Source organism: Coturnix japonica, chromosome 1 (assembly GCF_001577835.2).
Source record: "Coturnix japonica isolate 7356 chromosome 1, Coturnix japonica 2.1, whole genome shotgun sequence".
NCBI lineage: Eukaryota > Metazoa > Chordata > Aves > Galliformes > Phasianidae > Coturnix > Coturnix japonica.
Window position 1 is genome coordinate 89143663 of NC_029516.1, and position 16868 is coordinate 89160530.

The following is a 16868-nucleotide window of genomic DNA, read 5'->3' on the forward strand; positions in this document are numbered from 1 at the left end:
AATGACAAAATAGGAATTATGTCTTGGCACTTAAAGCACTTTCTTTTATACGAGTAATGAACATTAAAAAGGACACAGCACTGTCATCCTCATCATATAGACAGAAGAGCTGCAAAGGAAAAGGTTTAAGTTACCTGCTTGAAGGCACAAAGAATGTCCACCACATGAGTAGAAGGCAACCACCTACATGTCCTACATCTCCTAGTCAGCGTGGTTCTGAAACAGAAATAAATGGTAATGCAATTATCTTCTCTGCAGTATGTTTTTTCATAATTTGTCTAATTTTGGTAATCTCACCGCCATTGCGGTAGAAAACAAAAGTAAATAGCATTGTGATGCTGCAAAGAAGGAAAAAATGTTCTAGGAGGCATCAGCAGATGTTTGGTTTATACGTTTTATGCATCTTAAAGAGCTGGAAAGGCCACAACTGAAATATGGTATTCTGTGTTAGACTCTTATCCAGACCATTTAAGAGAGTCTGGAATATAAACAACAACAACAAAGAAGTATGGATAACTTGCTTTGCAGGGTGAAAATATTTAGTTTAAAAGGTGGAGGCTGATAGGGAAGCATGAGATTAATCTTCAACTATGTTTATATCTAATGCATGGAAGAAATGATTGATATGTTCCATCTCTTCATGACAGGTATGAGCAAGACATAATGGATTTCATTTTCAGTATGGATCCACAAAGTCAAAACATTAGGTAAGATTTTTTATACGGAAAGAAAATGAAACACCGCCAACAGCTGGTTTAAGGACCCTCCATTTGTGAAGGCATCTCATTACAGGGTAGATGACCCTTTCTGAATGCTGAGGGGTAACTAGGGTACCTCTTGGGAACTTTCTACCTCTAGTCAATAGTCCTAGCACAAGACACTGATCAAATAAGCCTTAAAACCCAAATGGTGTAGGCCCCCATACAGTGTAAGATCTTGGACTTCAAGATTTTAGAATCTCATAAAAGCACAAAATAGTTATGCTATCACATAATAAATAAATAATCCAATTGATTTTATTGTTACTTCTTAGAGACTGCAGATAGCTTGAAACACACCACTGCCAAAGTGAAACCTGTGAACTTCACCTCAAGAATAGAAATCTGCTGGAACTCAAAATCCTGGGAGCATTATTTGAGGCATTCTTAGGGCCTTGCTTTTGTAAATAACATAAGTGAGTGAACCAGGTCTTTCTGGACCTGCTCATAAATCATTTTTCCTATATTATTTCTTCAGTACTTAAGTAACATTTAGCAAATGCAAGTTGGAATCAAGGGAAAATAAATATGAACAAATGGTGTATTTTCTTATTGACTCAATACTGATTTGTGCCTACATAGTCATACCTTACTGAAGTAAGCCTGTGGATAACTTGTGCTTCTGTGAATTTAGTTTGGTACTGTAGCTTATTGTTTACTTTCCTTGGACTTCAGTGTAATCAGGTTGATTTATGTCAGCTGATAACCCATCCATTTATTTCTAACAATCACAAAGAAAGAATTCATGTTCTTGGTTTAATTTGTTGAGATGCTAGGCTTTTGAAAAGAAGTTGTGTGCAGTCAGAACTGCTGGCTACCATGAGCAGCAAAAGGTGAGAGGGAGAAAGGTGCAGAGAATGCTGTTGAGAACCACACTAACTTTTCATTTAGATTTTGCAAACAACTTAAACATGCAGCTATTATTGAATCAATTAACTGGCAAATTCTTTCTGTTCAGGAGGAAAAACTTACTCCATTTTACAAATAACTAGTCTGGTTTTGTGAAAACTAGGAGGATGCTGTCTGGACTTTCGTCCTTTCTGAAGGATTGTTATATTTTCATTTCTTCAACAAAATGTGGAAGGCTTATCTAAGGGATAGTGGAAAGAAGTTGATTCTGAGTAATAAAAATTTACCAAAATATTGCCAAGATACAATTTGTACTACAATATATCTGACAAGATGCAGTTTGCTACACTTGAAACAAAAGTATGGAATAAACTAATTAGAACAAAATGGATGTATTATCTATACTATCTAGTATTCTGACATCCCTAAACTAATGTCACACACTAGTTTATCTCCCAGTAGGACAGTAAGTCTTCTTTATAGCCATCTACTGTCTCTCTGAATTGAACCAAGATCAGGCTATTTCTAGGTAGTTTCAGGTACATTAATGTTAGAAATAACTTGGGAACCTTGAATTTCTCTAGACTATCCTAATTCTGGGGAGATGAAAGCTTGGGAAACTTTGGCAGAAACATCTGTCACATGACTGAGTGTGGATAAGTGCACCTATATGATCATATGACCGTGATGTTGGCCATCACACTCAGGCTGGCCATTATCATTAGATGAAGAATCTGAGAATTTAGTTTGCAAGGAGGCAATGCAGAGGAAGGCTTCCCCTATATCTCTAGTACAGCCCATGTTTGTTTCTAGTAGTAAGAAAAACTGGATGGCATTTGATATTTTAACACCAGTGTATGGCAGCAGTTTGTATAAGAGCAGAACGCTGAATGTGGATGGCCTGTATTACAGCTCAGAGAGTGAGAAGCAATGCGAAAGCGTGGCAACAAAAGCTTGAGCAGACAGTAGGAGCTTAAGAGGATTGAACAATAATGTTTATAAAGGAGAAAGGAAAAAAAAAAAACAAAAAACCCCACCTTTTTAGGGTCTGTAGATATTATGGCATGTTATGAAATGTATTTTTAAGTGTCACTGAGGCAACGTGCAAAGTATTTCCTGGAGCATTTAATCACATGTAGATCAGATCATTACAGCAGTACAAAGGTATTTCTGCTTTTGCCCTTAAACATAACTTAGTATTATCCTTAGGTAATGAACTCAAGCAAGAAAAAATATTTTGTGGAATAACTTTGTGAAAATACATATCAGCATGACATATGTCTGTGATCGCTTCAAAACTGCATTTACTTCACAGTGAACTTTGTGCATGTCTGCAAGAGGTATAAAATGGAAAGGCAAGGAATGCAATTTATTAAAGCCAAACTGAACCAAGCATAGATGCCTTGTCATCCATACCAAAACAAGGAGTTTTGCCCTTCCACTCATGTAAAATGTCAGGTAGGACCATTCTACTGAATGACATAATACATACTGTACTGTGCTCACTCTGGTCTTTCTAAAACTTTCTGAAACTTTGCTTCCTGTTCTCATTTCCTCTGCTAAAAAAATATACTTGCAGAAGTGCAGATGTAGCTGCCAATTGGTCCTGCCTCTCCTACAACCCAATACTACAGCCATTTATCAACACAAATGTTATTGTGTAGTAATCACTATTTTCTCAGACTTCCTGGGACCACCTGAAGAGTCAAAGGCAACGAATCCTTAGGTATACAGGAGATGAGGCAGAGCAGTTGGGATCCATCTCACTAACTTCAGATGTCTGTATTGTACAGTGCACAGGTACAGAATAAAAACAGCAGGCTAGCTCAGGTTTAAACACCTGAGAACACAACCATACTGGCTTTGTGTCTGAAAATAAAGCAATGGATTACTGGTACCTATTGCTGAGCTATTTTCCCTGGTATCTACATCTGAATGGACAAGATCTGAAGTATAGAAACTGATATGTGTGGCTGTAGTGTTTCAGACTTAGCATTTCCTATTTTCCACAGATTTGTTTGATAAACTGTTACACAGCACTCTTCCCAGTTCAAATTCAGGTTATGTATTTGTACTTCTGCATATATAAATATTTTAAATATAAAAATTGTTGAAGCTCTTCACACTTTTGAAAAAATGTATCAGATTTACAATTATAATATTTTCATATTAGGTCTTCTGTACAGTACAGTTGCATGTCAGCTTATACCAGTTTTCCTCCTGGTTCAATGGAGAAACCTTTAAAAACATAGTAAGGAGAAAATATTCTTACCAAAACAGCAACAAGAAATGTTCCTGAGATTATTCTGAGAGGTATTCTGAGAAAATAGCCTTGAAATATTCATGTCTTGACTGGCCTTGAAATATGCATGAAAATTATACAAGGTACAAGAAAAAAACACATATTTCCAGATATTGGTTTATTTTATTTAAAGTCCAGTCCTTATCTAGCAAGTAGAACAAGTATCTAGCAAGAGCTAGACGTGTCCCTAATAAATATCATTTTGGAGAGGGTTGACTGCTTGTATCTTTGTAAACCTGACTGAACTCATGCCTTCCATCCACCAGAGAGCTTTCTCATGCTTTCCTCAGATCTTATGCAATATATAACATGCACTTAAAACACCAGGTGGAGACACTGCTTAGAAAGCACTAACCTAGTTGTGAAAGAGCAGTGGCTTTACTTACTTCTTCACAGTATGATCCCTCATTTGCTGTGGTGATGTTTAAACCATTCTGTTGAATACTCAGTTGCCTAATAAAAGTCACTGTCAGTCAGGATAGTGTCTGGTAGTACCTTACCCCAGAATAATTAGGATAATTTCCATATCTTAGTCATTCACTCAAAATAAGATTTACAAAAAGATTGTCCTGCATACTTAGGACAGGTTCTTCCCAGAAGTGCTGGAACATCAGTAATGAGAGTACAGGATGTTTCTTACTCATTCAAAGGCATATGGCTGTATTAACCTCAAAATGCCACCCTAGCTGTTATTAACTGGTAGCTTATTAATGTAATGGGGATGGGCCATTGATAAAATAGATATGTTTTTACAAAGAAGGTCTTCTCTGGGAATGAGCATGCACCGAAAAATGGCTTTCCAAATTACACCAGCGCACGAAATAGTATCTACAATCCTCTTCTTTGCACAACTGTCCTCCATTCTCCGAGATCAGAAATTAGAAACATATTTCTGTTTTCTAGCCTAGTTGTTAGTTTAGAAAGGCATACATTGATAGGATGTATCTGAATTCCCCACTTTTTTGTTTAACTGGTCAGATTTTCTCACCTGTTCAGTAGTACCATGAATGGGACTGATACTGGTGTTATCAATAACCCACATTGATTATTCTCAGCTTCACCTGCTCTGGCTAATGATTAGTCCTTGTTTTTTGACAAGTGTTGCTGATCAGGGTGGGTTAGCTAACCAACCACAGCTGTCCAGCTGAGCTCTGGGAGAAGATGTCCCCAGGAATCTTCCTCCAGAAGTGCATGCTTTGTGCCCCAGTGTGGCTGCAAGTGGGTTACTCAATGTTCTGTAATGGGACTTGATGTCATTCTGCTGGGTCAGGCCTTCGCAAAGGTAAAGTACCAAATAAACCTCTGGTGCCCTTTTGCTGGTGACAACAAATGTGGTATGCAGCAGTGCTTCCACTTGGCTGACTGGTCTCAGTAGGAGTATTGCTAATATGGGAGGAGGAGGTGGCTCATGGGGTGGCAGAAGGAGAATCAGGGGAGCTGGTAAATATGTGCTTTGTTTGTTGTCGTTCCTTCCAGTGCCTTGCAGGTGAGATTCTGCAATGCTCATGGGCTAGCAGGTAGAAGTGGAACATGGAGCATGGCTGTGTAATGCTTAATATCAAGGAAATCCACACAAATAAGGAAGCAATTATTTTCACTGCAGAAGAGAGCTGGCTGTTTGCGTGGCCATGGTTGCAGCCTAGTATTAAATATGCAGCAGTTACTGAACTGCAACTTTCTGTGAATTATATACCTTCCCATTACCTTTCTTGTGTAGACAAGCCCATGGGGGAAAAAAAAAAAAAAAAGAGAGAGAGAGAAAAAGAAGAAGGGAAAAAATAAAAAAAAGTCTGCTTGAATGCTTTCAAAAGGGTGGACTTCAACGACTTTCAGTTTGTAAGTGTAAGAGTTTTTTTCTCTTACACTTCAATCAAGAAAAATGAAATTAGGTTGTGGCATATGTAGGCAATCTCAAGTTTTCTTGTAGGTGTCTTGAGACAGGCTGTATGATGTGGTATGAAAGTTTACCATGATTAGGTGTAAGTTACAGTCCTCTGTGTGTTATTTTTTTCCATCTTACAAGGAAAAGTGAATCTTAAAACATACGTATGTCTTTTGTTTCATTTAAATGATTTATTTGCAGACAGAGGCATCTCTTACATTAAAATGGCATTAATTTTAATTCATGGTCTGTTTGTGGGAAATAAATATATATATTTTAAAGTTAAGCATCATTACAGTACAGGTGTACATAGTGTTATTTATTCTGAATGAGGAGATACAATTGTGGCAGAGAAGAAAAAGACAAAGAAGGGAGATGGTATGAGTTTTCAGAGACATTTTCTGGTATTGTTTCCTTTTTATATTAAGTTCAACAACATTATGATGGTCAGGTGCTGGAAAGGACTGCCCAGGGAGGTGACTGGGTCGCTGTTCTTGGAGTTGTTAAGAAACATTTAGATGTGGTACTAAGGAGCATGGTTTAGTGGGGAAATATCAGTGGTAGGTGGATGGTTGGACTGGATGATCTTGGAGGTCTTTTCCAACCTTTGTGATTCTATGATTATACCAGCGTGAGACAGAGCCTGCTTAAATTCAGAAAGCTGAAGATTGTGTCAGTGTTAGTTAGGCATCTTTCTGAGACACTTCAATCTTGCTAAAAATAATACTTAAAATTGAGAATGGGAGTAATTCTATATATTTTTTTTTCTCATTGAAACATTATGTACATTATCAGTTCCAGTGGTTCACTTACTTTTCTTTGTTGTTTTTGGAATTTTATGTTTGTTTGTTTGGCTTTTTAAGATTATTACTGCAAGCGTGTTTCTGGAAGTAATAGAGAACACATATACTGTACCAACATCATTATTAATCTCAAAAATTCACAGAGGAAATGAAAAGCTAACATGAAAATATGTATATTTGGAAGCAGTTTTATTCTACCTAGTAGTTATCTGATTCTTACACTGACATTTAAAGGAATGGCCTGAAGGCGATGATGCTGATACTCTACTTAGATCACGTTGCTCCACGCAGACTCAGCCAGGGCCTTTCTCAAGGTGAGCTTCTCAGCTGAAGGCAAGGGCTGGCAGTAGATAAAGCCAGACAGGCAGTACTTGTAGTGCTGAGGCCTCAATGAGCAGGGGCTTTTTCAGAGGTGGGGTAGGGACTGAAGGCTAACCGTGCTCTTGCTTAGCTCACCCCAGTCCTTTCTGCTTTAGCTGAACTACAGGACAGCTGAGACGCTCCTCTTACAAACTGAAGCGCAATCAGGTGATGTCAGATGCTCAGCTGCAGAACATAACTGTTGATTTTGTGAAGCCCTTTCCATTGTGTGTCCTCAATGCAAATGAAGGCTGTGGTGCTGGCTGTGTGGGGCTTTGGGGTGAGCAGAGACTGTACTAATGTTTAAGAGACTTGGTGAACAAAACAATCCTTTTGTTTCTAAATCTTCATGTCTGCATGTATAACAAACGCTGCCCCAAAAATGTGAAAACCAGCTTACTCAGTGTTTGGTAGTTTTTTGCTGTTGTTACTCTACAGTATCTGAGTTAGGACAAGTGCTGGCAACAGAATTTTGTTTTCACTTGCATAATTGTAGGAGTCCTAAATTGGTGGAAAAATGTACTTCTTTTTTTTTTTAAATTATTATTATTATTTTTTTTTTCTCAAGGGAAGTTATTTCCTAATGTCCCATCTAAAAATCTATGGCAAGTATCCTAATGATTTCAGAGGAAACTGGATGGGGCCCCTATGATACTCTAAAAAATAATAATAAAATCTTAGAAAAAGTTTCTATTCTGTTCCTATTTCAGCAGCATTCCTTCCTGTAGCCTTTGTCTTGTCTGGAGATAAACATTTTAAATTACTCTGGGTAAAATTAGGATTATTGCAGACAAATAGAAGTTGGATGGTTTTTTCATTCTTCCAGCAGTCAGTATCTCGATGTTCCTTGGATGTACAGCATGTTTGGGTTTTTTTTGTGGTTTTTTTTTTTTTTTTTCCAAAAACCTCTGTACTGTCCCTCCTGCTGATTTTCCTTCTTTTTTTTTTTTTCCTCCATCAAGTACTTACTGGCTTGCAAATTTACACCACATGCACCCTTTTGGAAACACATCCCTTTGCTGAACTGCTAAGTAAGAAAATCAACTTAGCCTGGGACTTTTATGTCACATTAATTTACAGAGTTGCATATATCCTTATTCTACAATTTAACACAAAGACAATAATTTGATCAGTAGCTGCCTATGATCTGGGCCATGGTGAGAAATGAGCATATATCTCATATACCTGAAGCATATACAGGCTTAATGGAGCCCCTAATCACCCTTCCATCTATTGCAGCATGTTAAAAGCAGCAGTTCTAAATGGCTACGGCTATGGTTAAAAGAAGTCAGGAAAGAGACAATAATCTGCAGGAAAAAACAGTAAAACTATCTAATAAAGAGCAGAGCTCTGGGGAAGGATGAGGGTTGATTCTAGGCAGTTTATTGTAGGTTTTATGGTTTCATGGAAAAAGATGATTTCTGGTGCGGAGTAACAATGTGGCCTGAAAACCAGATATTTCTCCTATCCTAGGCCTTACCGTAAAACTATATACCTGGCTTTGTATACATGGTTTTATGTTGCCTTTCTTGGTGTGTTTGTTTATTTGTTTTTAATTAGTCTGACTAAGATAAAGTCATTAAATACAAGAAGAAAAAAATTATAGGCAATGAAAGATGAAATGCACAAAACTAGTGGAATACTCTTTGAAATAAGTCTACCTAGTGTTAAATCTAAGATGTTAGCTTGCAAGATGAGGCTGAGCTGATCCTTTTCCATATGACAGGGAGAAATTAGTCAGAAGGAGATGGTTGCTTTGCCATGATCCTGGATCAAGTGCCAGCTGAGTGTATTGTACAGGTTGTGTCTGGCCTGAGGAGCCTTTAATAAGTGCAAAAGAACCTCTGTCCTTTGACTGAGGAAGTGAGAAGCAAAGAGCAGGTGCTTCTCCTGATGATGCCTCTGCCGTGGGCTGAAGAGAGAGAATGTTTGGCTGTTGAATTCCAGAAAGTATTTCTATTGAAGGATTTGAATGGGCAATGGTGTTACCATAACTAGGAGGCTGAGGGCCAAGCCCTGCTTTTAATAATATTAGTACAAAGTCAGCCCAGAAGAAGAAATCCAATAAAAATACTTATTATTTTCTTGTTCTCTCGTGTCTTCTGTGCAATACTTAGCTCTTTCTCTTCATCTCCTGTTGCTTTCTTCTGAACTTTTCTAATCTCCAGCAGACTTGAATGTGGAACATCAAGACTGAAAAATTATTTGTAGAGTTAGATACTTGAATTTTCATGGTTGTAATTCTTTCTAATTAGCGTGTTTTTTTTTTAATTGTTGTTTTGTGACTTTTTCTTTAGTACTGAAGTACCCAGATATGAATTCAGTGTTCTTAGTACAAAATGATCATGAGCTTCAAACATATTTACACAGTTCAAGTCAAATTAATTTTATATTCACATGAATATTAAGAATTTAATATTCAGCAATGTAATGCTGACATCACTTCCACACTATACAGTATGTTCTGCAGAAAATGGTTCTGTTGGAGACTAGTAAATGAATGAGAAGTGAAGCTTACTTTTTTTTTAATGCATTGAAACCACAAAGTGGGAGCAGCTAGTCTCTCAATTCCTGGTCTCCTGCTTCCATTCCATGGTACCATAGAAACAGGACCAGCTTAGGGAAAAAGCAAAGCTTGTTGATGGTGGGAATATGAACTTAGGAGTGACAAAATATGACAAAGATGGATGCCGAATTCTGTGCTAAGGCAACTAGGTGAAGACTCTGATCTTCTTTGATTGTTTTGAGGAAGGGCTATTGAGCTACTCAGCTCTGTGGGACTCCATGCAAGTACAACTGTGCCCCCATGTGGATATCAATACAGCTCTAGAGCTCACACCACCTCTAAGGTGCCCAGACTCCAAAACTCCTGTTACTTTCAGCAAAGATGAAACTATGACTGAAAATTTCTCCTTTGAAGTACCCTTTAGGTGTAGACTTTGTTCCGTGCATCTGGGTGCAGCCAGGAGAGAAAATACTATATCTCTTTGTACAAAAGCTTTTTCTTTTTCTTTAGCAGTTGTTCTTGCTTTCCATTTTATATGCAGATGCTGGTGTTCTTTTATTTAACCAAATTGATTTTTTCCTCTAGCTCACACCCCATACATTCAATGGCTTCTGCTTCATTTCTTAATAATAGCCCAGCTGCCTCTGGTTTTTATGTGTCTTTGTTGATGCATTACCTAGTTATGCCTCCTGAGAGTTTGCTTGCTGAGTTTTTATAATACCCACTGGAAACAGTCTTAGGGAATATATCACTTTACAGAGCAACACCTATTTAGCTTCCATTCCATTTCACTGAAAGTGCCCTTTGAACAACTTAAGCTTAAAAATAAATTTAGAAGCAGAGAGTGTGACATTAACTTAAAGAGTGAAACAAGATCACGCCCTAGATTTTAAAAATATATATAAAGAGAAATTCAGTTAGTGCTGTAACAGTCTCTGTTAACAACAAAGTGAGGATGAGACAACTCCCCCTCCCTTACTTCATTGATGATGAGTATGACTCAAGTATCAAGTTCCAAAGTGAACTCCCCTTATCTTGACATCTATGCCTGGATGAAAATAGCAACTGAGGTTTTGACTGAAAAACCCTGCAAATTGGAGCACTGTAGGAATGATAGATAGAGAAATCTCAAATCTATGGTGAACCATCCTACACTACTGCCTTTCTAAAGCCTTTTATTTAAGCAAAGAGCAAAGCTGTGAGCATTTGGAAAAGCCTGCCTGGAGAGCAATTTCTATTCCTACAGCAAAAAAAAAGAAAAAGGGGGGGGGAGGGGGAGGGAGTGAGAAAGCCCCTTCAGACTTGTAAGCCTAAAGAGAGCTTAATTAAAGTAAATCAAAAGGAGAAATATGAATAAGTGAGGAAGAAAAAATTAAATATAACTCCATGTTCAATAGCTCTAGCATCTTCATTTTGGACTTGCAAACTTTCCCCCTGAATGATCTTGTGTTCAAATAAAACTATTGGATTTCCAAATATAAATAGACAACTATTGGCAGTGTTCTGGTATGCTTTTTTTATCCTGAGCCTAACAAGTGAGCGGCAGTGAATATGTGAGCTTTTCTTAGTGAGCCCAGAGGGTCTTGTTCACTGAGGTTTCAAACTCTCAGCAGCTTTGTTGCCGTTTCTCCAAAGAAGGGCCATATAAAGTACAAAAGGGCCTATGGATTCAACTTAGAACCAAATTGATTTTCTTCCCTGATTTATTCACAGAGGCATTATTCTGGTTCCTATTGAAGTAATTGGCAAAGTTAATGCAGATTCCTGGGAGAGCAGGATTGGATGTTAATGTAACAGCCTGTTTTCAGCCACATGCAGGGCCCTGGTTTCAGCACACCATGATACTCGAGCAAAGTGTGTGGCTCTAAGCTGGCTGAGCAGCCCAATGGTGAATGGGGCCTGCCACCCCTTAATTTGGAACTGGGAATATGTACTTGATGCTTTTGTCTGAGCAATTTTTTGATAAAAATAACTGCATACTGGCAAAAAAAAAGTGATAGTGTGCATTAAGATATAGGAATCTCTTGGCTATCTGGAGTGAAAGGGAGATGAGAGAATGATGGCAGATATGGATATAGTCCCTATTTTTTCACATCCTTTGTAGGAGTCTCCTCTGTTGAGTTACCAGCAGCTATGGATGGGTATGCTCTCTCTAGAATATTTCAGGTCTCCTCTCGAACAGAACAGGCATAATGAGGCATGAAAATAAATTGCTTACATGAAGTTAGCCTGTACACCATCTTCCAGGAAATGTTTCTTTGTTTTTCAGATTCTACTGTCCCCTTTGAAACAGGGAGTGACTCAAAAAGGGCAGGAGAGGACTGTACAAAGCTCTTCTATCTTTTGGTTTCAAATAAAGCACTCTTGAGGCACTGGAAACTAAACTACTTGAAACTAAGAAAGCATAGAAGTTTCTTTAGCCCTTTATGGATGAAAGTAGTGTTCCAGATGCAATAATATTAAAATAACTCTCATGTTCTGTCATGTACAGAAATCAATTCTTCTTTTCAACCTAGTAGAAGTAGAATTGCAGTAATGCCAATCAGACAGCTAAACTTAGGTGTGTAGGCCTATTTCTACTTAGAATTCCCCTGATGGTCAAATGACAAAGCTATTTCTTCTGGTCCACTGTAGCACAGTGTATTCCTCTATTCCTTCCGGAAACAGTAGGTGAAACTCTGAGGCAAAATATATATATATTTTTTTCTTCAACTGTTTCTTACTGTCTCAGAGAACAGTAATTTGAGTGGTTGAAGATCTGGGATAGTATCAGAAATGCAGTGATAATTTGTTTAGTTTAATCTTTCACTACTTTTTACCACTAAGACTAGCTGAATATGTCATTATTTAGATTTTAAGGACAGAAGCCTTCTCCAATAGATGCTGTTTGCAATCATTTTAACACAGAAAACATTCTTGGTCAAACAAGTTGACCAAGGAGAGTTTGCATTGTTTCAGAGTCATTCCAGTTCACTGAGGTTCATTTTGATAACTGCCTATTTTTTTTGAGATCTTAAGTGTTCATTGGCCAGATCTAGTTATTTCCCAGCTCTAAAGAAGGTAAGGCATTTGATATCTCTTTGTCAGTAGCAGTGAACTGCATGTTATGTACTATGAGAAGGTGCATAGGCACCGTCATGCAGTACCCTGCATCATGTAATAAATTGTGCAGGTGCTTGAGCCACTAACAATCCAAGTTAATTAAGCTACTACTGAATATCAAATGCTTATATATATCCTGCAGTCAGGCTCTTAGGTGCCCTGCTTTACCTTGCAGAGACAGAGGGAGCTACAGTTTCCAGGCTGCTCTAGTTTCAATTTCCAGTGGCCATGTCCCATCTTGCAATTAGTGGATTTGAGGAATTATATTTTTAATAAAGAAACAGCACTCTCCCAAATCCCAAACACTCTTGCCTGTCCTAACAGTATGCAGAAAAATTTTAATTCCTACATCTCATGTACTCAATAAATTTTTAAATAAGCTTCTTTGTGATCTTCTGTAATTACTCAGAATCACCAGATCTTTAGAAATATTTCTTTACAACCAAATTAACTCTTGCACTATACAACAATGTATGGTATTTATACTAAGAGCCACTCTTTTAGGGGGATCCTCTGAAAGGTTCAATTTTGTGTTTATTTGCACTTCGTATCTCCTTAGTAGTTTTCTAGATGGATTATTTTGATTGTGGTAATTGATGATCATAATATTCTTTACTGTATCTTCTCTGCTAAAAAAATGAATCCATTGACTTGATTTAACCCTCAATTTGTAAAATCATCTTAAAGCAGAAGAATAAAATGGCAGTGTGTTTGGTAACTTAACTATATATACAAACTGATATATAATTACTGACAGCTCCATAAAGTTTGCCTGGTAGATCATTAACAAGGAAAAAAACAGAAGAATGTCTTTCCAAATTTTGACAACAAAATAATTGTTTTTAATCTTAATTCCTAGTAATAATTTGTTTTCTGACCTTTAATTTTTATATTTATTCTCTTTGTAGAGCAACTTACACAGTATGTTGAAGGTCAGAGGACTGAAAGTCTGTCTTTGTTGTCAGTAGCTTCTAAGGAGCTTTCTTGTTAAAAATATAGTGCCCTGCTTGATGTCTCCTACAGCCATTTGACATTACTCTGGCAGAAGCACATAATCCAGGAGTAAATACTGTGAAAAGTGAATTGGGATTAGCTGGAATAAATACATAGCTGAGATGTTCATGCCTTATTTCAAATGTTGGCCACCTTTTGGTTATTATTGTCTTTACTGTGAGATTTTAATAATTTAAAATTCAGAGGATGAAACAGGTCAGCCAAGCCTTATTAGTGGTTCCTCTCAATTCCTGCATAGTGGCTGGAAATAATTCAGTGTGGTATAAAGGCAGTGCAGCTTTCTTATCTGTTTCTTATGCTCTGCTCCTTGAAATTAGTCTTTTATGTCTGTTACTGCTAGTGCAAAATCTCAAAAGATTTTGTCTAAAATAGGATATCTGGATTAATCTTCTTGAGTAATACAGAAGTAATAGCTGATTGATCTAATGAGATTATATAGTGTCCTTGTCCTGTGACTTATCCCTGACCGTGATGTTCTCTGGGATATGTAGTCTTCTTCTGTGAGCTGCACATTTGGTAAAATTATCCATACTTTACATGATGTTATGATGTGGAATACTGATAGCAAAATTACAAAACCTTTTTTTTTTTTTTCAGGTAGAATGTTCTGCAGATTTTTGGAATTATACAACATGCTTTTGCCATTTTTAATTATTAGATGTATGATGTACTACTGCAATATTTCCTCTATTTATTTCAAATATATTTCAGAAAATAAGGAATCTTAGTCATTTTTAATGCATATTTCTTTTTAGGATGATACTTGTAATTTGTCCTTGGAGTGCTGTTGAATTCATTACCAAGCAAAACCTACTGGTGCGGAGCTCTGCATTGCCCATGCTTACTAGATGGTCTGAGGAACTCATTATGCATGTGTATTTATTTATGATAAATAAGAAAAGCTAAATCTAGGTTAACATTATTTATCAAAAAAAAAAAATCACTTAAAAATTCTCTATCTTAAAAGAGAAAGGATAGTCCACAAAAATTGTGTATAGTTACAATAGTGTAATAAACTTTCCTGAATATCAAGTATCTACTGAATTATCTTGAGATAATCATCAAGATGTGTTGAACTGAGTGGTAAATATTGATTGAGTCAAGGCTGAGATTTGTATTTACCTCAAGGGTCAATAAATTGTGATTTTGATTGAAATGTAAAGTCAATATCTATATATTGTTAATGTGTTCTGAATGCATTCAAAAGAAACATCTTGAAATGTGCTCAGTAACACCAAGTATCTCAAGGGGCACCTTCCTTACAGCTAATACTGCAAAGGAAAAATAACAAATGGAAGAGAATGACACGGTTCTGATTAATCAAATGTACACACACTTTACATTTGGTGTGTATTTATATATGATGATATGCACAGCTGGAGCTAGGTTTTTCCAGAGGGCTTGTCCAAAGCTGTAGTGTCTATGTGATCTCCTAATGGACTGTAAACCTCCCCTCTCCACTTTGGATTCAAAAGCCAAGTGTGTTTAATTTTAATCAACTGTGCCTTTTCTGACATAAATGTTAATGAATGAATGTTTGTCTAAAAAAATAAATAAATAAATATCGAGGACTCCCTTTCCTACTCCCCAGAGATTCAAGTTTATAGTACTCTCTCTTGAGAGTGGAGAATAAGCAGGCAGGCTTACATCACATTGTTCAATGTGTTATTGACAGCTGAACAAATGCTACATTGATGAGCATTCTGATAGAACTACTATAGCTGTTTTTCTTGCTGGACTTTGATTCAGGCAATCAGGATATGCAAAATGAAGGGCTAAAACTAGGGAAAAGCATTCTGGGGGCTGTTTTGAATGTGACTGAGGCATGTTCATTTGGTAATAGGAAAAGGTCTACTCCATCCCTCCCCATCCACTGAATGAGGTGGAAAGTTCCAAATGTTGCTGACTCTGTAAGATTGTTTCTGGGCCACTTTTCATTTGTGTATTTGTTTTGTTACTAAGCTAAATAATGATCATCTTTCATAAGGCATGTTCAATCCTCTGATGGAAATGAGCATTTCTCTTAGGCGTGGCTATGGAAAAATCCCCATCTAACTGTTAGAATGGCGAATTCTGGACTTAAGATTTTGATCAAGATATAGTATAAGCAAAAGTTAAGTATCTAAGAAAATAGCATTTGTTCTGAAAAAAATAAGATCCCGATGGAAGAACAAATTGTTTTTCTTTACTGACCAAATCCAGTCTAGTTCTTTAAATTTATATGCTGTCTGTTCCTCAGTGGGCTGAAGTAGAAGGTCATATTATCTGTACTATGCAGGCACAAGTGATGTGTTGAAACTCAGCTTTAGTTTTGAATTACTTTGTTTTTTAAGGGTAAATCTGGCACAAATGGTATTTTAATGAATCCTTTGTATCTAACACCATTTCATTTGAATGAGCCATGTAGCTGTATTATTGCAACACTGCTGAGCATTCCTACTATTTCCATCACTCATTAAAATAATAAAGTGAAGTTATAAACTGTTGCTAAGGACAGAGTTTGGCTCAGAGTGAGATGTTCATTTAGCATTTCAACAGGTCCGCTGCACTTAAATGGCACTCAGTTCCTTGCAAAAGCAAGAATAATGGGCAAAAAAATCTGAGGCTTGCTTGCTCGGTATGCAAGAAATAATGCGAGAAATAAGTGCAGTTCTAAGACTGAGCAGGAATTGAAGGTATCCAGCTGCAGAAAAGTGAAGAGCTTAAAATAAACCATAAAATAATAATAATAAAATACCCCAAACAATACTCTTTTTAATGTTTTCCTTTGTTATTGTCTTTGTGAAATAATGGTTTTTAAAAGAACTGAAATTTCTGATTCTTTAAGAATTTTTTGCTTCATTCTTATTGTTGTCTTCTATTCACATCTTCATATATGTACCCACATTCATGGTTTAAAGTGATTCCTTTTCAGGTGTAGAACTCTTCTGAACTATGCAGACAATCCTTCTTCATTTAAAACAATTGAGAATTTTTCTGAAGAGCTAACTGGAGATATCAGGATTTTATTTATTTAAGTTCATGGTAGCTTTACAATTCAATGTCAACTTGCTATTCTTCACATCTTTTAAGAAAAAAGTCCTTTTAATACATTGCTGGTCCTCATAGAAATATTTTTATTATGATAAAAAAAGAAGTGGTAACTGCAGAGACAGAACTTAATCTGTTATCCAGAGGGCATTAATTTGTTTGATCCCTAGTTCTGTGATGCTGAACTACCATTAAGATATTTGTGATTGAGCTGAGTTGTTTGAGTGAAGGAACAAACTGTCTTTTCATCATTACTTAATTG

General features: G+C 36.8%; 1 long non-coding RNA gene across 23 annotated transcripts in view; it reads left to right on the top strand.

Moving 5' to 3' along the window:
- Positions 1-16868, top strand: part of LOC107322457 — a 396746-nt gene that overhangs the window by 338438 nt on the left and 41440 nt on the right. For all 23 annotated transcript variants that reach the window (XR_004309350.1, XR_004309367.1, XR_004309355.1 and 20 more), the window contains one exon: positions 648-707. This is a non-coding gene — a long non-coding RNA (uncharacterized LOC107322457). The remainder of the gene's footprint in view (positions 1-647; positions 708-16868) is intronic.